The sequence below is a fragment of the Sparus aurata genome, chromosome 19, assembly GCF_900880675.1.
Source record: "Sparus aurata chromosome 19, fSpaAur1.1, whole genome shotgun sequence".
Classification (NCBI taxonomy): domain Eukaryota; kingdom Metazoa; phylum Chordata; class Actinopteri; order Spariformes; family Sparidae; genus Sparus; species Sparus aurata.
This window is the reverse complement of record NC_044205.1, coordinates 6,205,961-6,233,917: the sequence shown is the minus strand read 5'-3', so window position 1 is coordinate 6,233,917 and position 27,957 is coordinate 6,205,961. Positions and strand designations below refer to the sequence as shown.

The 27,957-nt window shown below is 43.4% G+C and overlaps 1 protein-coding gene across 5 annotated transcripts in view; it reads left to right on the top strand.

Moving 5' to 3' along the window:
- Positions 1-27,957, top strand: part of znf438 (zinc finger protein 438) — a 57,804-nt gene that overhangs the window by 17,469 nt on the left and 12,378 nt on the right. For 2 of the 5 annotated variants that reach the window (XM_030398718.1, XM_030398716.1), the window contains exon 2: positions 22,809-22,904. The gene's annotated coding sequence lies outside the window, so the exon portion shown is untranslated. Of the gene's footprint in view, positions 1-22,808; positions 22,971-24,728; positions 25,485-27,957 lie in introns of those variants that run through there. The other 3 variants (XM_030398717.1, XM_030398715.1, XR_003981733.1) reach the window with 2 other exon arrangements.

The following is a 27,957-nucleotide window of genomic DNA, read 5'->3' as shown; positions in this document are numbered from 1 at the left end:
AATGCGTCCCACGCGTGCTGCTGCGTCATAGGCCTTAGAGAGCAGGTCATCTGTAACCCGACACTGGGGGGCGCGGACACCTGGCATCCGGCCTCAGAGCCTCATCAGGCAAAACAATGAGAGCCGCTATAGCCGGCTCAACTGCTGGCTAGGGGGGGGGGCCGCCCACAACAGGAGGTCCCAGGACACCTGCAACAACCGTGCAGACCTGGTTCCCCCTTGGTGGTTTATGTTAGAGACGGTTGAGACGTTGTCCGACCGTACTAGCACATGCCTCCCTCTCAGGAACGGAAGAAAAAGCTGCAGTGCCATGTGTACTGCCCGTAGCTCCAGCACATTGATATGCTCAAGCGGTACCGTGCAGGCCACAACCCTCGAGCTGTCCGGTTCTGCCACACAGCACCCCGCCATGAGAGGGATGCATCAGGCAATTGTCTGTGGTGTGGTGCTATGGGGACATGAAAGTACGCGTCCTTCAGGTCTATTGAAGTAAACCACTCCCCTCTGGCAACGGTACACAGAACCTCTGCAGTGCTGAGCATGTGGAACCTCTAGACATTCAGGAACCTGTTGAGTCCCCTCAAGTGGAGGATAGGGCGGAGTCCGTTGTCTTTCTTTTCCACAAGAAAGTAAGTCGAATAGAACCCCCAGGGTGACAGGGGGTGTACTGGCTCTGTACACTGCGGAGGGTTCTTCGGCACATTTCGGTGAGAGGCGACTGTGCCAGCCACACCTGGCGACGAGCCTGGACAAAGGTGGACATCAAGCGCCCTAGTTCTCTGGACATCGAAGCAAAAGCCTGCAGAGACACATCACCAAAATTATGGACGGAAGTGTCCAGCGTAGCCTCCTGCAGGGATGCTGAAAGAGCAAGCATCAGATGCGACAGGGAATTACCAATGCGTCCCATGCGTGCTGCTGCGTCATAGGCCTTAGAGAGCAGGTCATCTGTAACCCGACACTGGGGGGCGCGGACACCTGGCATCCGGCCTCAGAGCCTCATCAGGCAAAACAATGAGAGCCGCTATAGCCGGCTCAACTGCTGGCATGGGGGTCAAGCCAAACTTGGCTGCATCCTGCATAGCTTCCAGGGTCCGGCCATCAGGAGTTGCATGAGAGAGGGCTCTAGTATCACTCCAGCATGCGTGCAACTCCCTCTGACGGAGGCACAGTAAAGATGGCAGGGGCTGGACCACGCCTGAAAAAAGCACTGGTAGGAGCTGGCTGAGCCTGCGGAACATCCAACTGCAGGCGGGCCAGGGCCATACGAATGATGGCTCCCATAGAACTATTCTTACACCCAGCGCCACAACCGTGGGTTGAGGAGCGGGAACTCGCCCCAGAGGTGTGGGAGGCAACATCCTGGGGAACCACGTCCGCCCCATAGTCAGCGAACTCAGTGGCTGAAGCCGCCACGGAGAGCACATCCTCCTCTAGATCGAACATGGCCGCAGGAGGAGCAGGAGTATGGAGCCAGAACGGTGACTTTAAAATTTGGCATCCCAAAAAAAAAATTGGCATTGAAAACAAAACCAGTACTGAAAAAAGAAACATTGTCATTGAAACATTTATTGAAAACAGTTGTATTGGCATTGAAAAAAGAAAGTAATTCAAATAATTCAAATCCGAAAATCTTATTATTTTATTTTATTGGGATTTTTTTGTATTTTTTAATGACAATCTTCAGATTTTTTCTTCATGTCACTTTTTTTTCAGTAGCGGTAAGGTGGCACAGAGCTCGGGGAGCAGACCAGAGCGCTGCAGTCGGCGCTGCAGCCCCGGCTCGGAGCAACAGGCTGTTCTACTGTTGTGGCTAATGCTCTGTGCTCGGCGCCCCGGTACTACTACCACACTCCATATGCATATAGAGACCGAAGCTAGGGAGCTCCGGGACAGAACCAGATACACAGAGACTTGGACACATCAGGAGAGAGCTTGAAGAAAAGTCCGCGAGTTAGTTGGACTCTGTGTTGCCCAGAGACGGCCGGCACACGGGCCCCAAAATGGTGTATTATGGCTGGACCGTCCAGCCCCACCTTCCCGCAGGCTGCAGCCATTACCTTCTCAAATGATATGCAAACCACGCTCTACTTGCCCCTCCCCTCAGGCCCCTCCCTCTCGACGCCAAACAGTGACAGAAAGTTGAAACTGAAAATCAGTGACACTGAAAAAAAACTGACATCGTAAAAAAAATCTGTCACTGAAAAAAAAGTGACATGAAGAAAAAATCTGAGGATTGTCATTGAAAAATAAAAAAAAATCCCAATAAAATAAAATGATAAGATTTTCGCATTTGAATTACTTTATTTTTTCAGTGCCAATACTTGTTTCAATGCCGATACAACTGTTTTCAATACAAATGTTTCAATGACAATGTTTTCTTTTTTCAGTACTGGTTTTGTTTTCAATGCCAATTTTTTTTTTGGATGCCAAATTTTAAAGTCACCGTTCTGGCTCCATACAGGAGCACCCACATCCCCTGCACCAGTCCCAGACTGGATAGCTAGGAAGAGGGACTTCACTTGGTTTAGCTCCACAGTCAGCTTGTCCACCCTGGAGGCCAGTTTAGAGTCCTTGGCCCTCTTCCCGGAGGGGGCGCCCGCAGTCTCAGCAGCTCGACGTTTAGGTCGGCTAGGCTGAGCTGGAGGCAATCGCTGGGCTGGGGTCCACTGGTCCGGCTCCGGAACATGGCCCAGCAGGTGTTCAGCCTCAGCCAGTCTGGCAACCCGCACTGCCCGAGGCATTAAGCTACAGTTCATGCACGGATCCTCCGAAAGCCCTTCCCTCACTGATGTGCGTCTACCTGCGAAGCGAGAAGATGAAAAGGAACCGATCCTCTGATGTCACCGGAAGATATAGGCTAGCCGGTATCATCAGGGGTCACAGGTGACTTTTATGGTATAAACACTCGACCTGCACATGCGCAAGGTGGAGACATTCAGTGCTGAAGTACCGCCAGTCAGTAAGGATGAAATAGAACTGACAAACCTTGGCAGAGATACTTGAGAGGCTTAAGGTTAATTCTAAACTTGTGTAATCCATGATTTGGTTGGTTTGAGTGCAGAGATAGCATTGCTTCATCGTGTACCTGTCAGTACTAAATGATTGCTTATTTCCTGCCAGGGGGGTGAGGTGGGGTGGATGTAATAGCAAGCAGCTGCCTCAGCTGGACCTTACCTTTTCTTTCAGTTGGCCGGCTGTTCTCTCAAGCTAGTCTGCATGCCAAAGCACCTACTTTTGCACTGCATGTTCTGCACTGCCTGTTGTACAAGCAAAAGCTTGATCCACCTTGATGAGTGATAACTCCTCTGGGGGAATTTTATAAGTAAACCTCACAAGCAAATGATAAGCATGATTTTTTGTCTGCCTCCTGCAAATGACAAGCCTCTTTATTCTTTTTGCTATGGCTTTCTTTTGTGATTAACTAAATGCTCCATCGATCTGCAAAGTTGCGGCCCCCAGAGCGAGGGTGCCATATTTATCACACAGTGAGGGGAGCATGCAGGATGTTGCACCGGCTGTCCCTCTTTCATTGGAAAACTATAAACATAAATCTGTGGAATGCGGCCGTGTGATATAAGTCTACAGCAGACCAGGGAGGAGGGGGCTGGGTTTGATCCGGTCCGCTTTCCTCAGGCAGTAGACTAAGAGAGTCGGAGCTCTATGGGGTTTGCTGACATTTGAGGAAAAAAAGCCCACCTTCAGCAAAGGAAGACTTGCAAATCAGTGTCACAAGTGCAGGATTGGTGCTCTAAAATAGGAGGCTGTGAGGGCTTTTGAGAAGCCCCCTAAGCAATGCAGAGGGACTCTGGATAGGGCAAGGCTTCTCCCTGTGAATCACAGCTAATTAACGAAGTAATTAAGATCAGAATCGCTGCTGGGAGAAGGACTCTAAATTGTCTATACATTCAAATAGGCCATCAAAAGGAAATCCCTTCCATTCATGAAAGGGGTAAATTAAAGCGTTCAGACCCTTTCCTCTCTTTTATCCCCACCGTGTGTCACACAAGGGACATCTGTTGAAAAGAGCAAGCCAATGTTACGGTGAGTTAAAGCGCTCTCTGCTCCATCAGAAGCACTGTTCATAATGCATTCGCTATACATATTTCAGCTTAAGTGAATATATTTCAATAAATAATGTCAGTCCAAGGACACACTTCGATCTTTCCACGGTGGGAGCGCTGACTGTAAACCACACCATATTGTTATCTCATTCCTCTTGTGGCAAATGATAGATTAACAAACAGTTTATAAACAGGGCACTGAGTATGTCCACAGTTTTATCATCGCCGCACACAGCCAAAATAACCTCTCTTCATGATGGATGTATTTTCCACTTTTATTCTGCTGCTACAAGCTGCAAGGATATCTATGGGTATGGCCATAATGTTAGAGCTTACCGGGAATTTCATATAGTGGGTGCACATTGGATGTGATTTATGACTGGGCTTAAGGCCAGTGGGACTTTTCTGGGTGGCAATATTTAGGTGGTGCTGTTGCCTACTGTGTTTTAAATCCTGCATCTCCTCTCTGAACGGCCTCTTGAGTAAAATTCTTCACGGGAGTCCTCTCTCATGTCATGTTAACAGTTAATGTCTCAGTCAGATGTTGATTTCCAAGTAGACACCACAGTACAGAGAAATGAACCACTTATAAAAGGGACATATTTCAGTTACAGTACGCTCCATTTAGTGTTTTTCTATTTAGCTACTGCGATTGCTGGATGGATTACCATGACATTTTCACGGACATTGATGGTTCCCAGAAGATTTAGCCTGTCGACCTTTGCTCTGACACCACCAGCAGGTCAGATGTTTCGCTGAGTAAAGCATGTTGATCATCTATTATTGAATGAACAACATGATTATAACATATCTATTTCAGGGCTGGGCAATTAATTGAATTTCGATTTCGATTTGGCTTCCCTCGATCATGAAAACAAGATAATCGTAATAAAACGATCATTCTGCAGCAAACCCTTCCATCTCCACCTGTGCACTCCGCTCCACCCGGCCCCCACCCGAAAATTGTCGCTTTCAGCCACACCGGTGCGTATTGCCAGTGCGTGTTTTGAAAAACGTTTAGACGAAGACGGTAGAAGATGGCAGAAGTGCAGCCTTTGGTCGGGAAGAAAGGTAGAGCGAATTCTGTGGTGTGGAAACACTTTGGTTTCGAGGAGTCTGACTCAGAACAGATGAACATATTGTGCAAGATATATCACGCGACCGTGTCTGCACCTCAAGGAAACACGACCAATTTATTTAACCATTTAAAGTCCACACACACAACCAAGTAGAGAAGGAACAAAAAAACTCAAAAATTAAGAGCTCCTCGACTCCTGCCACCGCCACCCAGTCCTTAATTAAGGACACACTGTGTTACCATCACATCAACAGCATTATACTTTGCCACCACAACAGACCTATGTTCGAGCCGCACCGGGATAGTGTTTATTTTTCATTTTTACATAGGCCTATTATTTAATTCATTTTATTTATGTATTTTTCTCTTATTTATTTGCATTTTTCTTGTTTTTCAGTTCAAACTTATCGTGTTAATAGAAATACCAGAGTTCAAAGTTCAATAAGTGCTTGTTCTCAAATCAGTGAATAATCTTTCTTTAATAATCGTGATTACAATATCAATCAAAATAATGGTGATTATGATTTTTGCCATAATCGAGCAGCACTAATATATGTGCATATAAACAACAACAACTGTTCAAACTTTGGACCTCACTTTGTATCTATTCTTGCAGTTTGACTTCCTTTACAGTGAGCATATGGATGACATGGCCGATAGTGTGCATGTAGACTATTTGTCTTGTTTAGTGGTACTCTTCCGTATATGCAGTTGTGTGTGGAACTCTTTTGCCCAGTTTCGGTCACAGGACCGCACTGGAATAACCTCTTATAGTTCGACTTACCTAAAAAAGTGTTCCCTGCTCAGGGTAGAAAGCAAACCCCTGTTTCCTGAGCTGTCTTGTGCAATTTGTGCAGCTTCAGAACATTATCACTTTTGTTTCACCTCAGTATACTCTCCTGAAAGATGCACCAGGTCAGGTCAGTGATGGGGAGATTGAAGTTGAGTCTATGTTGAGTAACATGGCTACTACCTTTTCTGTCTGTGTCTTTTTGCCTGTATCACAGGGTCTGCAGGAATCACCTTTCTGGACACTGATGTAGGTTGAGATCAGCCCAAAAGTGTTATTTGCAAGAGAAGTGCAACTTTTCAGGTTCCTTATATGTCTTAATGTAAATTGGCTAAGTTTAGCACTTAACATTGTAGTATTTATATACATGCCAACAAGCTCCCTTTCAGGTTACAGTAGAAATTCTTCACACAACCCATATCACTTCCTCCTCTCTTTCCTCTCAGGCAGGAAGGGGTTACTCTCCATGTTTCCTGTTTAAATCCCAGAGCTCCAGCTACGTTCTGATTGCTTTCTTGATGTTAAACATTCCCAGGCTCCTATAACCTTCTAGCTTGCCTCCACCGTCCAAGAGCTGTCCCAGGTGAACAAGTGGGCGAACCTCCTGTTTTTTAGGGATAAAATCTCTCACAGGGGGTGGGAAATGCGGGGACTGGAGGGGCAGGGCGCCGTGAGATGGGAACGCATTCTTTCTTTGCATTCCGTTTAGTTGGTGTAAGGCTGTGGGAAAAGCATGTTTTCCCAAGCCTTTTTTTTTTTTTTTTTTTTTTTTTAAACAGTGTTTCTTGTGAAAGAAGGTTGTTAGGTTTGATTCTAAGAAAGCAGGTAGCTGCCTGTAGACACATTTAAAGTGTGATGGAATGAATAAATATGAGTCAGTCAACTTCAGGAACACTCTGCTCCGTCTATTGAGTTTAACATGTGCTTCCTTTTCAAACGTCATACCTTCGGTTTTTCTTCCACGACTCCTTCCCACTCACTTAACTCCCTCCTGAGACTCCTGATCGACGGCTGAGTTATGTTATCTCGTCTGAGTCAGCTGAGCCTTCGCATAAGTCATAAAACAAACGGGATCCAGATTGAACTAACATGCCTGCGTGGAGGCTGTGTTGTGGATATGACCCAGGAGCAGAGCTGGGCCAAGCCGGACTATATTTAGCCCAGCGATGCTCAGGCTAATTGCCCTCCCAGGCCTAATCATTCCCAGGCTCTGCAGCTCACAAACAGCTGGAAGGGAGGCCAAACACCCACTAACCTCATGTTAAAGAGATGTCAGCATCAATGGGGCTGTCAGAGCGCTCCACAGACTAGACAAATTAGCACAATATCCTTCCTCCTTGTATGCTATTAGATGCTGTATAAGCCGATTGGATTGGAGAGTCCAGTATTGCTGTCTGCTGTAGTGTATTAATTGAATATGTTTTCCTGCTACTGTATCAGTAATGTGAGGAGTCTTGGCAGCATCCTCTACAGGAGACATTGGGAGATTGTCTTCTGTTCATCCCCCCTTCTGGTGCCTGTTTAAGCAATCCTTTTTTAATGATAAATCCCTCCACTGCTGCCTCCTACAGCCAGCTTAGCTGCTCTATGTGGGCCTAACCTGGGCTGAGTGGAGAAATGTACCAGTGCCTCTGCCCAGCTAAACTCGCTTCGGCTATAATATGGCGTTGTTGGAAAAGTTTACTTTCTGGTGTTTTGTTTTCACCATCCCCCTCATGATTTCCTGTCCGTGTCGAGTTACACTGTTTCCTGTGTGTTTCCTGTGTGGTTCCTGTCCCCATGACTTGTCCAGGTTAAACAGTGGGCACATGATGGCCCAGGTCAGGGGCTGAGGGTTGTGCGTTGAGGGGTAGTAGGATGATCAGTTTGTACCAGCTCTGCCTGATAATCAGCCCAGAGCTTCCTTCCTGGTCTAGTTCCCGAAGGTATGCTGGGAAAGCTGATTTTTTCCAAGGCCTTTCCATTATGCACACCTGAAGTGAGACCACGTGGACTACCAATCATGAAAATTATTATATCAAACACTTTAATAGAATAGAATAGAATGGATGATTATTGTCATTGTTTCGTAACATGCAAAAAAAAAAAGGATACACACAAAAAGAACACAACAAAAACAAATTAGGTGTCTAAACTAGAATAGCGCTGGGGCCGCTGCGTTTGGACGCGTCACCATCTTGATCACTAATGATTAGATTATGATTTAACAGGCTATTCCTGAAAAGGAGCACATTCCGAGCATATTGATGGGCCTAATTTCCATCAGAGTAGTTTCAGATTAGTACCCTTTGAACCTGTACGCAACCTGTGGTAACTGTACCTTAATCCACTCTTCCATGTAGGCGGGTTTTGTAATGGCTGTGCCTCATGGGTAATCTTTTTTGTCACGTTTCCAGCGGTTGGGAAACCACAGAGAAGACTTGTTTGAAGACACACTGGAGTTTGGGAAATCCACATCAGAGATGACAGGATGACCAGTCACTGTTCTGCAGTGTTTTAACTTCACCTTTTAGTATTGGATCAGTGTGTTAGGTACCTCAGCAGAAGGGGAAAAACAGGATGGCATGGAGTGGTTCTTTTGGTACTATCCCCAACTTTTAATACTGGAAATGCAAAACGTACCCTTTTAATGTGAAATGAAGTTAACTTGAACCAGACTGCTTGGTGGAAATTAGGCTAAAGAGCCTGACCTCAGTGCAAATTACTGAAAGAAGTGTTCACCCATCCTAGCAACACCCACAGGGAAGTAAGCTAGTAAGGTTATGTCCACGAGGAGGAAGATTCACTTTGGCCTGATCTTTTGAGACATGGACATTGACAAAAATCATGACTTTTAAAGTCATACAGTAGATGCACAAGATGCATTTTTTTATTGGTGGTTGACAAAAAAGCCTCACATAACACTAAGTGCTATATCATAGGCAACAGAGTTGTGTCAAGTCTGGGCCGGTTGGGTCAACGACTCATAAGTGGCCCTAAAGACTCTGAAACTCTGAAAGACTCAGTGAGGACACTCCCACACCAGCTTTAACGGCCTGCAACTCCCCTACTGTTAGGTGGAACTGAATAAGCCTCTTGGATGAGTGGTGAAATGTCTTCAAGAAACTGAAAATCCAGTTGCCTATGATATTGCACTTACTATGACCTGTATAACTGAGAACCTTCATCATCACGCCTCTCATATCTTTCTCAGGAAGTCCATAATTGAGACACAATTTGTTTCAGTAGTTGCTGCGTTCCCCACCTGTATGATCTGTCCTTAAAACCAGTCAGCATAACTGTCTTTAGCATTTTAAAGTGTCTCTTTACTGACAGATTAAGGTCTCCATATTATCTACATGAGTCTTTCCTCTGCTAATGACGGTGTGGAGTGCAGCATTGACTCCCTCATCTTTGAAAACAATGTAGATCATGTCACAGAGATTGTGGTTATGACAGGTTTGCTAGGATTATATAGATGTATGTGATTTTCTTTTTTGTTTGTCAGGATACTTTGATTGCAGAAACCATGTATTAAGGAGCATTTTCTTTCATCACAAATGAGTAATAAGGTGCTTTAGGTTAGCAAACTCAAACTAGAGCTACTGTTACCAGCCTTGGTGGTATGAAGACAACCACTATTATTTTCAGGCAGTTGTGTTGTTGAATGGATGCTCATTAGACTAGACACAAAGAGCTATCATTAAAGTGAAATCTGAGCTTGCCGCCTCAAAAAACTCACCTCCATCATATCCTGTCGGTAGTAGGCTGTCAAGTCAAAAGGTGACCTGAGAGCCAGAGGCAGAGGGGGAGTGAGAGAAAGAATAAGTGAACTGTGTTTGTCAGCTTTTTAAACACTGAAAGTGATTCTTCTTCTGCGCTCTTTATTCTAATGACAAGCTAATCCCCTTCTACTGTTTTCCTCTGTTATAAATAGAGCCTCTTATTTCCCCCTTTGCTGGGCACTGCTGCTGAAAATTAGCACTCATGATGAGTCTGCACTCTCAGCAATCAATTTGCCACACTAAGTCCCTCCAAAAAGGTTACCTGTGGCAACTGAGTCCCAGTCACGTAACTTTGGATCTCCTGCCAATTTTTATTCTGCTAGTTAAATAAATGGCTCCCACTGGAGAGTCAGCTGAATGAAATGTCAAAATGTTGACATTGAATAGTTGTGTGATTTCAAAGCATTTGAGGAGAGGCTTTGGTGGAGGTGTTGCACTGGGATAAGGGGGTGTGTCAGCCCAAGGCTACTTTAATGATGTTAGTTCAGATCGGCTTATTTATGAGGCTGTAAGTTATTCATGCTCGGCACTGGCTATCCATCACAGCTAGGTTGGCTTATTATGTGAAGTTGTACTTCTACCAGACTGTCTGATAATGTGATAAGGTTATTTTCATCCTCTACTCTCATATTCACTCAGATCAGAATGCAGGGTTATAATGCTGATGTCTGCCAATCCGCCTTTGACCAAGTGAGTCTTTCTTCACTTACATTGCTTCTTACTTGTCCTCAGTATCTGAGATGTGGATGAAGGCTACCTCTTGCTCCCTCCTCTGCTGGAGGATAATAAACTGAACTTACTACACTGACTACTACGCAGCATGTCTTCTCATGCTGGTACCATCGTTATCCCTCTCTGTCTCCACAGTGCTAGTTACAATCACTGGTTGGCTTCTCAGCAGGAGACCCAATGTGTCAAGCAGTGTTCTACATTACCTGTCCGTCTATCTCCTCAGTCTCACAGGGCAGGACATCATGAAAGTGTTGCACTGATCTTACCAAAAGTGCTCCGACAGTCTGTATTGAGATCAACAGGAGGAGAGCTAGTTAGCTCCATTGGCTGTTAACTGCTGGTCTACAGCTAACAAAGCTAAAGTTAACAGTGAACTGCAATTCATTTTACAACACATCAAGTTGACGCTGCATGTACTAAGTTCTTCAGCTGAGTCCAGTTTGGAAGTAAAAGTAAAAGTACTTTGGGTTTGTAGCTACAGACACTTATAATAACTAATAACTATAACTTAATAATTTGACCAGACTCCTGTCAGGGCTGCAAGTAACTAGATAGAAGCAGTGAGCAGGTGGCAGAGTGGTGGCTTCAGTTCACAGTTCAGTGTCATAACATTTTTTGGATCAAGTTAAAGTTTAAACTGCTTGAAATAGAAACTTTATTGTTTTCATAATAAATCTCTTATTTGAGTAATTATTTTATAGATACGGTCAGGTTATTCAGAATGCCACGTCTACTGTGCATGTAAAGATTTCCCTGCATTCCCTTGATAAGGAAAAACTAAAACAATTTGATACATTTCCATTGTGCCCTAAACCTTTTTATGTGCTCGTAATTTTAGGACATGTAAATATGAGTATGATAATTGCCCAGTTAGTGCAAAACAAAATGAGAAACGAGTTGTGTTAACAATATGATTGCACGGTGCACAGTGGGGTCTACTGGGAGCAGTGCGTATTGTAGAGGGTGTATCGGTCTATCACTGAAGGAGCGGCCCAGTGCTGTGATAGTGACCTGCAGGGGGTGAGACCCCTTCACATGCAGCGATGACAGCTTCTCCATCATCCTGCTCTCTCCCACCACCTGCACTGGGTCAAGAGGACATCCCAGGATGGAGCTGACCTTCTTGATAAGTGTATCAAGTCTCCTCCTGTCTGCTGCCGAGATGCTGCATCTCCAGCACACTGCTCCATAGAAAATGGCAGATGCCACCACAGAGTCGTAGATAGTTGTCAGGAGTGCCCCCTGCACTGAAGTCTTCAGGTACTTGTAAGATGTCACCAACTCGGTGTCCGTAACCTGGATGTTCACCTGTGTGTTCACCTGTGTGTAGGGTCAGTGTTTCCCCTAGGATGGAGTAGTAGCAGTGGAGGTGAGTGTTCGCCCGCGTGCAAAGGCAAAGCGCAAAGTGCACCCTGCCGGGAGGTTTCTATGTGTCTGCCGGCACCAGAGGGGCTCTTTGGGCTTAAGTACATAACAGTACATTTGTGCACAGTAATGAGCAGGGGAAATGTCTGTCTAACTTACATATGAGTGTCTCAAGCTTTAGGAAAATACACTTTTATTGAACACAATAAAAGTGTAATCTTCAGAGCTATTATTGACAATAATTTCACAAAAAATGTATTAACCAACCATATACAGTAAAATCACATGATAACACAGATACTACAACAATCCAAAATGTCTGTGCCTCTGGAGTAATCTGTCAGTAATTTGAGATTGACAGCTTTCACAGTGGCCCTCGCGCATAGTAATGCTGGGTTCGGGACAGTAGGATTTTCCGACCTCCTACTAGAAAAAAGTACACTGGAGCGGCACTCAAAGTCGGAGTCCTTACTTTTGAACTCGGCACCAATCCATCTAACCTGAATGATGATCCTGAATCCGTGATCAGTGTTGCTTGCTTCATGGTTGACATCTACTCGGTGCTTGTTCAAATCTTTATGCTGACATCATCAAGTAAACTCAAAAGTTTGACGCTGCACCTTCTCCAAACCTGGTGCTAACGTTACCTCCGTTGTGGTGTATGCTGAGAGACAGCGCATCACGGCACGGAATAGCGGAGTTTAGCACGGCTTATCATCTGCATCAGCCGGTAACGGAATAGAGACAGTGATAATGATAGTTGCCACGCATAATATGACAATAGAACCATGTATACTGGCAGCCAAAATTGTTCAGTAAAGTTCATCATTCTTACAGCTGTAAGAAATAGCGCAACAGCTTCATAGTCTATAGGTGGCCCACTGTGGTTTGTGATTTTATTTTCATAAATCGTTTCAAACAGGTGTGTGATTGACCTGGATATGAAGCGTCCATAGCGCAAAAAAATATAACGTTAGTTTCTAAAGAGACAAGACTGTGTCCACTCTCCACCTCTCCTCTCTCCTCGTTAAAAAAAAAAAAGAAAAAATCAGCAGTGGCGGTCATATTTTAGCATATATAATTATTCCTATGCCATAATATAATGTCAGAGCTGTAAAATCCTGTCTTGTTGCAGTATTAACAAATGTATTTTGGCATCTAGTTGGCAATCAAACTCATTACAATGAAGTATTGTAGTCTTTGCAGGTATGTCCTGGCCTACAAATGTTCTCCAGATATAAGTTTGTTTGGTTCAGACCCCAAGAAGCTTTTCACTGAGAAATGTAGAGATCAAACTTAACAAGACCCAATATATGAAGAGACCATGCATGTTTGTGTCAGCAAGGACACGCAGCGACACACTCCTCTACATGTCAAGGTCTAGCATGAGTGCGAAAAGTGGCATTGGACCTGTAAGCTCTCCCTGTGACAAAGAAATGCTAAATTATTTTCTGCCAGACGTGTAAAAGCTACTCCGTTTTGTAATTGAATTTATGAACTGTAATGGGATTTTTGAAAGTGTATTCCAGTCAGGAAAAATGATTACATGCTATTAATGTCAGGAATTCCTATTATAGTGTGATTCCCCTTTGGAGAAATATAAGTATTTTCTGAGAAGACAAAGAAACATTAACAAACCAGAAGGAAGTCACATTTGTAAGCTGTGGAAGTTGTTCAACCCCGTTTTTTTAAAAAGTGAGAGAGAATAAATGGAATCTGAGCTACTAACACTACAGTAGGATCTCTGTTAAAAGTAAGTGAGAAGAGAAAATGCATTTTTAGAAACACTGAATAAATCTAATTTACAGATCTTTTTATTTTTCATCTGGCTTTTGTCCCGAAGCCCTGTGATAATGGCTTCACAGTCGTACTGTAAAATACATCCATGGAACTGGAGAGGACACACACACACACACACAACACCACCTTGCTGTGTGTTAGTGTGCTCCTGGAGTCGACTGGGCAGGTCTATGGTGTGTCTGGCAGGCTGCTGCGTCTCTGGGTTGCTCTGATAGCGCTTGTTCCTTTGAGGCCCCAGCATGCGAAGGATAACGACACCAGCCCCGTCCAGGGTCTGATCTCAGGCCAGCAGGAAATAATCCAACAGTTCAGCTGCCAGGACCTGGGCAGGATAAAGATACACCCGCAGTTAATTGGTTGAGCACATCATCAGACATACAACACAGGTTTGATAGCTGATAGCACAGTCCTGCCTACTCTGGCTCTTTACTGGCACACAACGATGCCTGGATACACCTTCGGATGAATGAGCCCACCCTTCTTGTCTCACTTGTCTCCCCTTGATCTGCCTCAACTGGCTCCTTTCCCCCCCACATTTCCCCTCTGTTCTCTCTGTCCCCCCCCCCCCCCCTGAAACCACCTTTCTTCTTCGCCTTCTACCCTCCCAGTTTCTCGTCTGATCCACAGGGCCAGATTTTTATCGCTTTTCTGCGAGTCCTGTGAGGGGAACCTTGAGGGTCTCAGTGGGATCAATTTAAAAAGGAAGCGCTTGTCTCTCCTCCTCTCCTTGGCCCTCTTGGCTGATTGGGTCCGCTCGCCAGGAACTTGCAGGCTTTTGATCTCAACCACCCCCCCTCACTGCACTCACCCACCCGTGCTCGAAGTTTTTGTTGGAGCTTGGCTCTAAAAAAAAAAAAAAAAAAAAAAAATCTGTTCCACTTTCTGAGAAACGTGGGCCCCATCCCCTTTCTCTGCACCTGTGAAAGAGCGAGTGTAAGTTCTGTAAACCCACTGGGTGGTACTAACAATCTATTGCGTGATTGACTTCTCTTTGAAGATGTGAGAGCAGTCCGTGTCTTCAGGTGGAGGCACACCGAAAGAGGACTTGTGGTCCTCGGGCAGCACGCTTGAACAACCGGTGAGAAGTTGCTGGGAGGGTCGATTCATTATTCACACAGTGTGGGGAACGGCTCTCTGTGTTACAAAGAGGGAAAAGGTACGAGGTGGTGCCTGGGAGCGTTCCCATGCTGAGCTGTGTTGAAGGTGCACCCTCCTTTGTACGACATAAAGGAACAGTGACCCTGCAGCAAGAGGGAGACTACATTAGACTACATAACCGCTGACCGCTCAGTGCTGTGTCCATGGTTTTACGTTGCTTCTTATTCTTACTTCTTACTTTTTAAGGGTATCATTCCAATCAGTTATGATGACATTATACTTAACAGAGCTTGTAATTTGTCATTAACACATTTGCTGTAAAGAGCAGACAATTGTTATATCTTTTATCCGGATCAGCAGATACCCTGAGTTTAGGTAGGGCTGAGCAATATCTCAATACTATATCATTATTGTTAAATGAGACTTTATACTCTTAGATTTTGTTGTCATTCCTGTCTGCTGCCGAGATGCTGCTACTCCAGCACGCTACTCCATAGAAAATGGCTGGTGCCACCAAGAGTCATAGAAAGTCCTGTTGACATAAGTGTTGTCTTTTCCTGGTTTTAACAGCAGCATTTTGAGGTCATTTTCTAAACTTACCAGACCGTTCTACTTGTTTGTTTATGAAATAACCAACAGTCATTACTACATAATTTGTCCCAACATCGACATCAAGGGATTTTGTTATATATTGTCACATTTGCTTTAAGAAATATGTATTTATGAAGTGCTTTGAAAAGATGTCAAAATTATCAAGATGGATATTGTGTATTGCAATAAAGCCCAAAAATACTGCAACTTTATTCTAAGGCAGTGTCGCCCAGTTTAAGGGAATGGAATCAATATCTCCACTGGAAAAGTTGAATCAGTGCATCCCTCACATACAATTAAACTTGTGTTTTGAGCTTTGTTATAAATGTATGCTCTTAACCTCACAAGCTTCATGTATTCATTTTAAACGTGCCAGTTGAAGTCGGAAGTTGGAACAAGAACTTAGGACTGTCTGTGGGTAGAGCCCCGGAAGGCATCTGACATTAGCAGATTTATGTTACAAAAAAATCTAATCACATTTCAAACCATTTCTGTTTGCAGTCTACCATGACTACTGCTCATTGTGTGTAAAGCAGAAGACCAAAAATGACACCAAACCATATTCATTGTAAGGTTTATCTCACTCGTTGGATTCCTCAGTACAGATAAATGACCTAAGAAACAGATTTTTACTTATTTAGACACACCAATTTAGAAACCACCTACCGAATTTTTGTATATGAATCACCTTTTTTTATCCTTAATATTACTCAAGAATAGCAGTACCCTCCCTTTAATCGAACAGGAGTATTCAGGCTCAGCTCAATGTGTGCAGCAGAAATTGAAGCTTCTCCAGCGTTCGATTATGTGAGTTTGTTGTGTAATATCACTGGTTTTCTGACAAATGGGCAGTAGAAACAGTCTTTGGACTCCAGCCAGGCCCCATCACCCTCCTCCTCCTCATCTTCCTCCTCTCCCTCCTGCCAGGTCACTGGAGGTCAAACAGAAGTTTTTCTTGTCCTACCTTCCTGACCTCTTGAAAGCTCCAGTCACGACTCTGGATTAACATTCCTGGTAAATTTAGCTGAAGCGGACCACAGGTTCTTGTGCTTTTTGTTTTTTCAGGCCGTATCAAAAGAACATCACCTCATTTTCTCGCCAGTTAGATGGAAAAAACAACCTCTCTGAGCCGCTGAGGTGCTCAGAAGAGGACCTGAAAGTTTGAGGTGGTTTGTGAGTGTCTGCTTCTGTAAAGCAACGCACCCCTTATTTTCAGGGCTCTTGGGTCCTTCGGTGATGACATCATCGGTGTAGTTGTGCACTAATTGAGGTTTAATGCTAGAGTAGAGCGAGCAGGGCTGTAATTTTCCCGCCCCGGACTGGAATAGAGACGACAGCTTTTCATGTGGTCGGGGCTAATTTAGGTTTCAGTGCTGCAGCTGTGGGACACCTCACACGTTTGTCCCTCTTATTCTGCCTAGAGATAAAACAAATTATGGGAAAAGCAACTTGTTTTGGAAGGTACTTTGGTCATGCCCAGACGTAGACATGCAGGAGGACAGACAGACCGAAGGATAAGTGAATAAACTGTTGGTGAGACATTTGAAGACTTTGCAGTTTTTCCCAGCAAAACACTGACATGGAAATTGGACTTTATGAAGGTTTGGGTAATATTTTTGTTCCAGTCCCTGTTGCAAAACCACCAAAGTTCTTAGGTAAGCCTCGGAGAAATAAATCACCCCTCCCACCACCTACTCCATGAAAACGGCACTTATTCTGAATCTAAAGCAACATATGACAGCACAACACAGTGTGGTTTCTATAGGCCCACGTAGGTGGTGGTGGTGGAGGAAGAGCATGAGAAAGAAGCAGCTGCAATATGCAGAATGGCATTCTGGGTGTCATTATGATTGTATGTCCACAGAGCCGGGGCGTAATGACATTCATCCTCCAATCCAGGCACACGCCCAAACACACATGCACACAAACACAGAGCTCTACCTGCTCTTTATCCCATTCGCCATATCAGGGCCTGTATAAACATGAGGCCCATTTGAAGTGGAAAGCTTTTAATCGCAAGAGTAATCATTGACATTTGCTTGGTGGTTTCTGGCCTTAGGAGGGGCAGAAACGGCCCAGGGATGCCATCAAGACACCTGATGGCAGCAGGAGACAAAGGATCGGGACAGATTCTGTCTCTGGGGATAAGCTAGAGATGGGTTAAACATTTTTATTGTTTACTCTTGAAAGCAATATTACAGAATCGGATAACTTCGAGTACTAAAACCAATCTTATACAAATCTTAGGTGATGCACACAGGGGTCCAAAAGTCTGAGAACACATTGAAAGTTTCTTATACTTTAATATAAACCTATAACGATAAAGTTTAATGATTCAGAAAGTGAGAGATTATTGTCGATCTTTTATTGATCTTCTATGCAAAGAGGGTCTTTCTCAGCATCCAATATTGCAAGACTTGAGGTTTAGAAGGGGCAGTGCGTGGAACACTTTACCGAAACTGGATCAGTTGTATCCGAAGCCAGTTAGACAGAGCCAAGGTGACTACACCGTCAGAAGATCAATATATCAAACTTAGTTCTCTGAGAAATCGACAAGCGATTCCATCACTGATACAGAAACTCTTAAATAACAACACAAGACTCAATAAGCAAAACTCCTGTGGTCTTTTGCTGCCTTTAAACAAAGAAAGAAAAAAAAAGAAAGAACAATTCACACCAACTCCAGCAGAGGTGCATCACAAACATAGATCTGCACATTCATATTATACAAATATCTGTATGTTGCTTACTTAATAACGCTCTATTTATTGTTTGATCAAGGCAGCAACATTTAATGTGCCTTTTCTGGTTTCACTGTAGACACGAGGAGCTATGATGGCAGAATAAATGAAGTGATTAAGTCAGTGAAACAATGTTCTTTGCTTCTTGTATACTTCTCATTAAGAGTAGCAAGAACTGTATTCATCCCCAGGGACTTTGTTGTCACTGTCGGAACAAATGATAAAAATATAGAGTGGAGTTCATTTAATTCATCAGTCAGTCTACTTGGGAAAAAAACATTTTTGGGCCAAGTGTGGTGTCAGTAAACCTAATGAAGACCTGGGCCACAGAGTCTGCCGCATGTTGCTCTGCCATGTTTTCTACAGTATCCCAGAACGGATAAACCAAAACCTGAGTCTAGACTGGGCCTTTTTGGTGTTTTTAGCAGTCAGCTCTGCTTTTGGTTACAATCTGAACCTCACTGCTAGATGCCACTAAATCCTTCACGTTGATCTTTAATGCAGTGGTGTTTTTGGTGTGATTCACACATGAATGTCATCATGCAGGTCTCATCTACTGACTTCCCTTTCTTTATAACTTCTGACTTCCCTTTCCCTTTGCCTTTATTAAAAAAAAAAAAAAACCTAGTGGTGAATCTTCAAACTGTAAATGTAAATATACAAGTTTTTTTTTTTTTTTGCAAAAAGGTTATTTGCCAGTTCCATAAGATACTTTCCATTATAAAACAACACATTGTACACAACACAGGTGTAACACGACAAATGTACAAAATCATATTTCATTATGGAAGAGATGAAAAACAGCTCACTGGTGGTAAAAGTATTTTTGTTACATCGATTTAATCATAGAATAGTTTACTGTGTGATCTAAGAGATAATCTCATAGTTAAGGGCTGTAACTCGTGATTATTGTCACTGTCGATTAAGTTGTTCCCCATTTTCTTGATTAATCGACAAATTGTTTGGTATGATAAATGCATAATAATGTTGACATTTTTGATTAGTGTTTCCCAAAGCCCGAGATGACGTCCTCAAATGCCTCGTTTTGTCCACAACCCAAATATACTCAGTTTCCTGTCATAGAGGAGGAGAGAAACCAGAACATATACACATTTTAAAGAAGCTGGATTCAGAGAATTTTACTTATTCTTTCCGAAAAATTTAACCAATTATGTAAATACTTAACAACTAATTGATTAACCGATCAGTCGCTCAGTGCTGTTCACTGAGAAATGCTCATTGGTTCACCCAAGCATTTTGGTAAAAGGACGCTACAGATCAGAGTAAAATGGAAATAAGCTGCAGATGTCATGGTACGTTGTGTATCAGTGCCTCTGTAATGTACAGTGGTACTTGGGGTGTGATTTAGAAATGAAAGAGCGTTTTGTGATTAACTCTCAGCACATGCACACACACATATACACACACTGATGCCATTGTAGCAGTCGGGTCTAGCTGGCCTCTGCCTGGGCCAAAGCCTGTTAACTCCAATTCCGAGCGTAGAGGCTGGTAATGAGCACTGTCAGAGTTGACATAACAACCTCCCGCTCTGGGGCTGAACACTGGAGTCGGACACAGGGAGACATAAAGAGAGACGGAGAGAGAGAGAGCAGAGTAGGGGCTGCCGTTATCCTGGGACTGTCTGCAAATTAACCAGTCAAACTCCCTGTCAGTTTTAGCTGTGTTTGAGCCAATAGCTTTATATTCATATGGTATTAGAGAAAAAGTATCTCAGTTTCTTGAAATCCATTTTAAATGCCCTTTTCTTCAGACTGCCATCGCTGTGATACGCGGTCACAGGAGAGGTTAAAGTTCCAGGTAAATCATGTTAACTTACAGTGACTGCATGAAATTCCCCTCATACTTGAATGAATTAACGCTGGGGCTTAAAACTTAAGGATCGCTAGAGTTTTCAAGTATTAGGAATTAAGTTGAGTTTGAATGGAGTCTGGTTTCTGACTCCTAACTTTGTGGGGTTAGAAACAAAGGGATCACACTGAGAGAAACCACACTGAAATCTCCTCTGTCGTTGCATAACCCTGGAAATAATCACAAAGTTTAAAGAGTCAGAAAGTAAGTGAAAGTGTCGGAAGTCAAACTGTTATCTTAGGCAAGATTTACTTTTTTCTCTCTCTCTCAGCATCACACCATGGGTAGACTCAGGTCAGGTTTCTCAGGGGGCAGTGCGTGGAACTCTAAGATACTCCACTCGATCAGGGAAGACCCAAAGTGCCCACACCATCAGAAGCACAGTACACCAAGCTCAGTTCTCTACGAGATGGAAAAGCAACTTCATCTCAGAATCATCATTTATTAAAAAAAACAACACAAGACTCTTTTCACTCAATTTTTTTAAGCAAACACTAACCCTAATCAAAGTAGAAGTATCTCGACTAATGGTGGAAGTGTGTTGGACCCCACTGTACACATAAATAGTACAGTTTTTTTCCTTCGCAGCGCATCCTCCTCTCCGTCCCCATCCTGGCTCATCAGAATCAGCTTGCTTTGGGCGGATGGCTTGCTGTGTTGTCTGACTGGAGTTCAGTCAGCGCAAAAAACAGCTTCCGCATTCCAGCGCTGCGTGTCTTGGACTCCCGTTTCTCAATAATTTATCCAGACAACTAGAATGATTATTCTATGAATATGCGCTAAAATTTCCTCTCTTGCGCTCTTTCTCTTACATTTGTGCATGTCGGTGTGTGCTCAAGTGTGTGTGTGTGTGTGCATGTGAGCAAATGCTGTGTGTACATGTCGCTTTTCCCCCTGAAACAAAGGAGGTGTCAGGGCGAATTAGCCCCCCTACGACTGAACGCCCAGAGAGTTTAGAGATGCACCACAGGTTCTGCTGAGTCGCACATGAGCCGCGGTGTCTGCGCCACCCCTCACCCCCCCTTGGCCCCCGCACTCGCCCCCTCTCCACTACTGAGTTGCTCTAACAAGGTTGTTGGAAGAGGATAAGACATGTTAAATGAATAATTTACCCAGAAGAGCGCTCCTTATTTATTTAATACGGCTGGAGCTGACTGAGTGGGCAGCCTGCGTCCCCAACTGCCGAAACACCGGCTAAACGAGCTTGCTTTGCTTAATGGAGGTCCAAAGCGACAGGCATTTAGAGTGAGCAAGGGGGTGTATAAGAGAGAGTTTGTAGATGGTGTGTATATGCGTGCTTCTGAAACAGGCCCTACAGAGCCGCAGCTGAATGTGCTTTGTCGTCACACCATGTTACTTTTTTTTTTTTCCCGATGCAGACGGATCATTTGAGACCCTTCTCATGATGCTTCCAGTAATTTATAGGACGGCGCACACTATAGACACTGTGTGTTTGGTGCTAATTTATGGAGCCCCAAATGTGTCACTATGAAACAATTAAGGCATTAAGAAATATAGGTAGCACCCTTTTTTTTTTTTTTTTTTTTTTTTTTATGTTGTTTATTTCGGGCATGTCAATTCATAAACATCACATTTCATCATTGTTCAAATAATACAATACACATGGCCGAAAGGGAAAAGCGGGAGAAGCCAAAGCTTATCAAGTCCCGCCCCCATTACCCACAGGATAAAATCTTCATCCTGATCTTTTCTTGTCATTTGCATTTAACATTTTCTTTTCTCTTTTTTTTTTTTTTTTTTTTTCAACTTCTTTTGTTATGACCTTTGACAAAACATATTACAGCAGTAGCATACAGAGCTGAATTCAAGCTCTAGACAGTACATACAGATTACATGTGTAATCTGTATGACAACCCTGAGTAATAAGTGTAAAATAAAAGTTAATTCAATATCAGCTAATGGTTATTTAACTCCAAACAAACAATGACATGCGTTTTACCATTTAATAAGCAGTTGTTTGTTTATAATGCTTTGTCATTTATTTGAATGGCCATCATAAAGTTGCAGCTGATGTTTATAAACCTTTACAATTGTTTTATAAAGCATTTCATTATAGTTAACAAGGAACTTAACTAAAGTTGAACTGTAAATGTACCATTTATTAATGATGGTTATTATTAAGTGTTGCAAAAAAATATGTTGTTGTTATTACTATTATTACTATTATAGGTATAATAACTATTATTACTATTATAGGTATAATAACAATAACATTAAGTTAAAATGACAATAAAGACTGTTCTATTCTATTCTATAACAGTAATACAAATAGTACACAATGACAATGGTCCTTTTTTGGTCCTTTTTTATTGTAAATTGATTACTTTTTGGTATATTTTTATTTCATACTTGCTTTTTTCACAATGATATTACGACATAATATCAAGTCTCTTGAGACTTGAGTTGTTAGCAGTCCAATTTCCACTTTTCAGCTAATCATACCCGGCCCTGCGATGAGCTGGCGTCTCATCCAGGGAGCACCCTGGCCTTCGCCCATAGAGCCACTGGATTTGGCCCCAGTATCCCCGCTCCACCTTGAAAAAGGTGGTATAAAAGCGGTAACATCACCCGCGACCTGCATGGATAAAGCGGAAGAAAACGAACGAACGAGCTAATCATACCCGTTCTTATCCTCCTTGTAGGCAACACAACTACCAGCAGGCTAGCTAGTTCCTTGCTTTTATTGTTGATTTTCTAATGTCCGTAGCTTTTGTTATAATGGGTTTAATCATTCATTAAGTTGTATGTAAGTTTAGATATCGATTAACTTTATTCTGATTATTCATTTGATTATTACTGATGTCTTGTTTATTATTTGTGTTGTCTTTGTTTAGGTATTTTGACACTTTGGGACTCCCATTTTATTTGAAGGTCTGATGTTTGATGTCTTTACAGGGGTTGTGTGGAGAGGCGGGACAGGACCACATCCCAGGCACCATCTAGAAGAGGGAAGAGCGAGGGAGCAGCTGAGGAGGAAGGATCACCCAATCAGTAAACACTTTTTTTGGTTGGGATCAGTTGCTTTCAAGATGAGATACACCACTGGATCCTACACTGGTAAATTAAAGTGTCCCAGCAGCAGAAGTACAAGAACAGATCCTTAAAAAAACTAGGAGTCGTACATACATACATACTGAACACATTCAAGTGAAGCTAAGTGAAATGCATAAAAGGTGCAGAATATGTATACATATATGTTAAAAGATGGTACTTGATTCCAGAGTTGCTCTTTGATGGATGTATCGAGCAGTGGGTCGAGTTATTTGGTAGCAGTGTTTTCTGTCATTATGTTTTCAGGTTGTATTGAGTTAGAGACAGTAGAAGTCATGTCGCGAGGATTGTGTTTGTTTGTCCAGAAACAAAGGCAAGATGAGTGGACGTCACTCCTTTTAGATAATTAAGCATCAGTCCTCGTGCTGTAGTGCTAGAGAGGGGCAACTACTCTGACCAATCAGGTTACAACCAAAATCCTCCAGATCCTCTGACATCTGGGTTTGTCTGCCCACTCCTCCTCCTCTTGTTCATCTCCTCCTTCCTGCTGTGGACAGAGGCAGCCCCGCTCAGCAGGGAATGATACATCGCCACAGTTCTTTAGAGGTTGTGTGTGTGTGCGTGTGTGTGTGTGTGCGTGCGTGTGTGTGCGTGTCCCAGGAGAGTGAAATCCCACAGCTCACAGTGACCTCATTATGAAAATAGCTCATCCATCCAGCTATCACACTTCCCTCCATTTCCCCTTTCCTCCGCAATCTCTTTCGATATACCGCGGTCCTCTCTACCTTCCACTTTCCCCTCTGTGGCTCCTCATCAGTGTTGTGCTGGACTTAACATGAGATTAATAGCTTACGCAAGTCTTTGTGTCGGCAAGGTTTCCCCCTGCACCTGTCATTACCAATCTGCCCGTAATCTGGGATCATAAGACGTCTTTTAATCGTGAAACGTCTCTGACTAACATGAAAGACAGCGCTGTGGCGGTTGTACTCCATTGTTCTCTCCTGTCTTGTACCTGGTCCACTGCCTCTCTTCACCTCTTCTGCTAGCGGAGCGAAATCCCCCCATTAGACTGAACAGCTCTCGCGTCTGGTTAATTTAACAGCAGCATCAGTGATCATTACGACCCAAGGCCGGCTTTGATCCTGCCAGACAGTGTTTCCTACAGTTTTAATAACCCAAAAAAAGACACCTTAGCAGATGTTCACGTTACGGACAAAGACACACACCGGCAGGAAGGAAGGAAGGGTCCACCAAATCTTTAGGAATGAGAAAAAAAAGATTTCTTAAGACTTTAATTAAGCAAAAAAACTACGCTCATCGTGTTTTTTTTTTTTCAGTAAGCACTGCTTTACATTCATAGTAATACACAGTCACCCTAACCTGACCTGCTGCTGAGCCTCTCCACTGGAGCAGCTCAGGGTGCTGATGATCGGCAGAAGTATAAAGATTCTAATAATTATAACAGTTTTCAAAGTATGCAGTCACAGTAATCAGAGGGCTGAGGGAGTGTATTGAATGTGATTTTGGGGGGCATGAAATGTCATTTATTTTTCACGGAATTGTTGTAGTCGAGAGCACAGAATAAAAGGGTAGAGATACACCGATCGATTGGCCAGACATCAGAAATCAGATGGTTTTCAGTATAATCTGCCATAACCGATGACCAGCCAATCATTAACAAATGTCACCTGCGTGTCCCAACAGGACTGCTTCTGTTAATTACCTGCTCAGGTCAGTTTGAGAGTCTTTACTGTGTTTTGCAGTTGCGTTTTCTAACCCCTTTCCCTCCGCTCTGCTTCCTGTCCATGTTTTACACACACACAGCAGAAAGAGGGATATGACTCGTCCACTTGTACCATGTCCATTTGAATGGACCAGGACTGAGTAGGATCAGCCTGAACTTCTGCTGCACCGCACCGCAACATTATGTGGTCAAGTGCTACATTGGACAATATGATACATGCAAGTGTAAATTCCAAGCACATTACTTTTAAATGTGAATGCTTTATTTCTGTTTTACGTCATGATCATCATGACGAAATGTAAATTAGATGAAACTGTGAAACCTTTTCCAACGTGTACAATCCTGTCTACATTCCTGGATTCTATTACATCTCTCACTGTTACCTGACACACATAAACAGTCACAGTTTTTAGCATTTTCCTGTCCAAGCTGTATTATTACTGTTATGTTTTGGTACAATGCTGAGACCCAGTAATAGGCTTTAAGGAGCTATTCTTTTTGCTTTACTCAATAGGTGATTCTAAACGCCGGGTACTTTGGGGGGTGCCGGCAGATTTGCAGGTTGTGGTTGGTCAATCGAATGCATCATTCATTCTAAAAAATGAAATTGAATTGGTTTGACGCTCTGGAAGCCATGTTTGAGCAGCTTGTTCTGGCCCCAGCAGTGGTCTGGGCTCTCCATCAGCATACAGTATTAACTTGTATGTAATGTTTGCAGGAACAGTGTCAGCGCCAATTCTTCCTTTGTTGTTTTTCCCACAAAAGCTTATTCCCATATTATTATTATTATTATTATTCCCCTGTGAAACATTAAACGTAATATCTGCACTGCTGCCTTTTTTCTGTTTTGTTTTTTTTTTAGTTTTTTTTTTAAGAACATCCAAAACACCAGTAAGTAAAAAAAACATGTAAATCTTTTCTGTCCGAGGTGCTTAGTCTGAAAGATGGAACATTTCTCCACACTGGGGAAAAAAAAAAAGGATTAGGGATCAGAACAACATCTCTATACTTGGGCTTGGTGATATACAGCATCGGTATTATACAATTAGTGTGATATGATATATGGTCTTAGATTTTGGACAGGGGTAGTATTGTGATATGCCGTGAGTTTTCCATTTACAATTTAAACAGGAGTGCAGATTGTTCAGTTAATTTAATGGAAAAAGACAATAACTCCTCAGTCCTCATATTTATGACTGCTCTTCTGTTGCCATGTCACATTAAATTGAGCTTAAGTAGTAATATTTTGAATCAGTAATTAAAGAGGTTATAAACAGTACGCTTCCAATCAGCCTGCTGTCTGATGACATTATATTTTTGCTTGGACAGTGTGGAGTCACATCAAGTTACCACCGAGTGTAAGTGTACTTGTTTGTGTTCACCGCTCCTTTGTAGCATTACCTTTTGACCCGCATTTCGAGCAGGTTATTCCCCCCAGACAGGCCATCTTGTGTTCAATAAGAACAAGCCATCTCATTTTGACCTGCTTTCAGAAGCCCGGGCTCACCTCAACAGGAGAACTGTTGGAATCATCTGCATATTCTTTTGATCTCGCACCGTGTCTCTAGTAGCACGTCATTAAGGAAGTTTGTGCAACGTTACTTCTTCTCCTCGTCATGGCTGAAACTCCACCATGTGCCCCCTTCTTTCGCTATTGCCCTTCACTCCATGGCAGCTCCTTCAAAGTCCTATACCCTGCTAGCGCCCTTCGCTTCAAAGACGCCCTTAGTTGGGTTGAAAGCCAAAACCACTCTTGTCTGTCCTTCACCGCTAAGCTGACATGTTTGTGTCTGTGTTGTGTTGCCCTTGGGGTGGGTTACCTCCAGCCCCTCCCCTCCATCTCATCTCTTCTCCTCCCTACCTTGCTGTTTATCTGTCTCTGGGCTCGTCACGTCCCTGAACCTGCTCTAATTAGCATCCCACACAACACTGTTTATTTACCCAGGTACCAACAGAAGGGGAGGGAGGTGAGAATGAAAGGGAGAGTCGGGAAAAGGGAGAAAGAGACAGAAAGCTGGGAAGAGGAAGAAAGCGAGAGGGAGGGCTGGGAACAGGAAGAGAGGGAGAACTGATTCAGAGAATCAAAGGGATATGAGACTCTTCTGTAGCGGATGCAGGGGGTAATGATAGTTAGAGGAAGACATGATGCAGGAAAGTCAAGAAAGTGAGAGACAGAGAACTTTCCTGCCTCTCCACGCCTCCTCTCTGCCTTTTCCCGCGTTTCATCTGAGATGCAGAGTGCCTAAAATTAGCAAGCTGGCAGCTTCCTTCCTTCCGAGGCCCCCATTAAAGCTCTCCCATTGCGACGAGTGATCATTAAGGTGTGACTGGGAACGCAGGTGTTTTCTTAGTGTCCCAGTCGAGGTTGCAGTGGCGTCAGTTTTCCTTAGAAGGGCCAAGTTCTTTGCGTTGCATATCTGTGGGAGTGTATGTGTCTGAACAGGTTTTCTGCTTGTATTTGTATATCTACACATCTGTCAGCGTGGATGGAGAGAGGACAGGAGGACAGAGCTGTTGTTTGCCGCTGCATGCTCAGCAGGTTTCAGCTCAGAGACGACCATATTGAAAATAGTCCAGTATGTCTGAATGTACGAATCTTGTATGCAATGTTCAACCTATTATGTTGTGGCCATGATCCCTGATACAGATATCTCCTAATGTCTACTTTCACACCTCCTCATTATTGTCTCTAATGGAAAGGCACAAGACTTGTTGAGTCACTTTCCAAACGGAACATAAATCTGGTAAAAGCACACCGAGGCCTGTAGGTCATTCGGATGGCTTTTGTGCTAGTTTACAGGTTCTTGCACACATCACCACAGACCTGCTGTATATATTATTGTAATTGTTAGGTGCCAAAGATCTGTTCATGCCCCTCAACATTTGAAGCACTGTGGTCCAGGGTCTAACCAAGCTCCATGCTTGTGGCTCCTTATTGATGATTGACAGATCGTCATCAGCTGGTGGCCATTTTACATTCTGTATGTCTTGTCCAGCTTTAACGGGAGCATGGTCTTGATATTAGGGTAATGCCTGCAAGGGTCCTGATACACCTGGCTGAAGGTAGGCCATTGGCAAATGTTGGTGAACGTCTGTGGCCCTAGTTGTTGTGTCGTCCCTTGTCATCTGCTTTTTAGACAACAGTGCTCAGCTAAGTGAATTGGGGCGTGAGTAGAGACACGGAAAAAGACAGCAAGAGCCTTTTGCTTGCGTATCCATGATTTTACCCATGTAGTGCAGTTTCTTTTTCTTTTTTTCTTTTTTCTTTGCCTCTGCCTGTTCACCAGTGATATTTGCAGCTTTTAATCG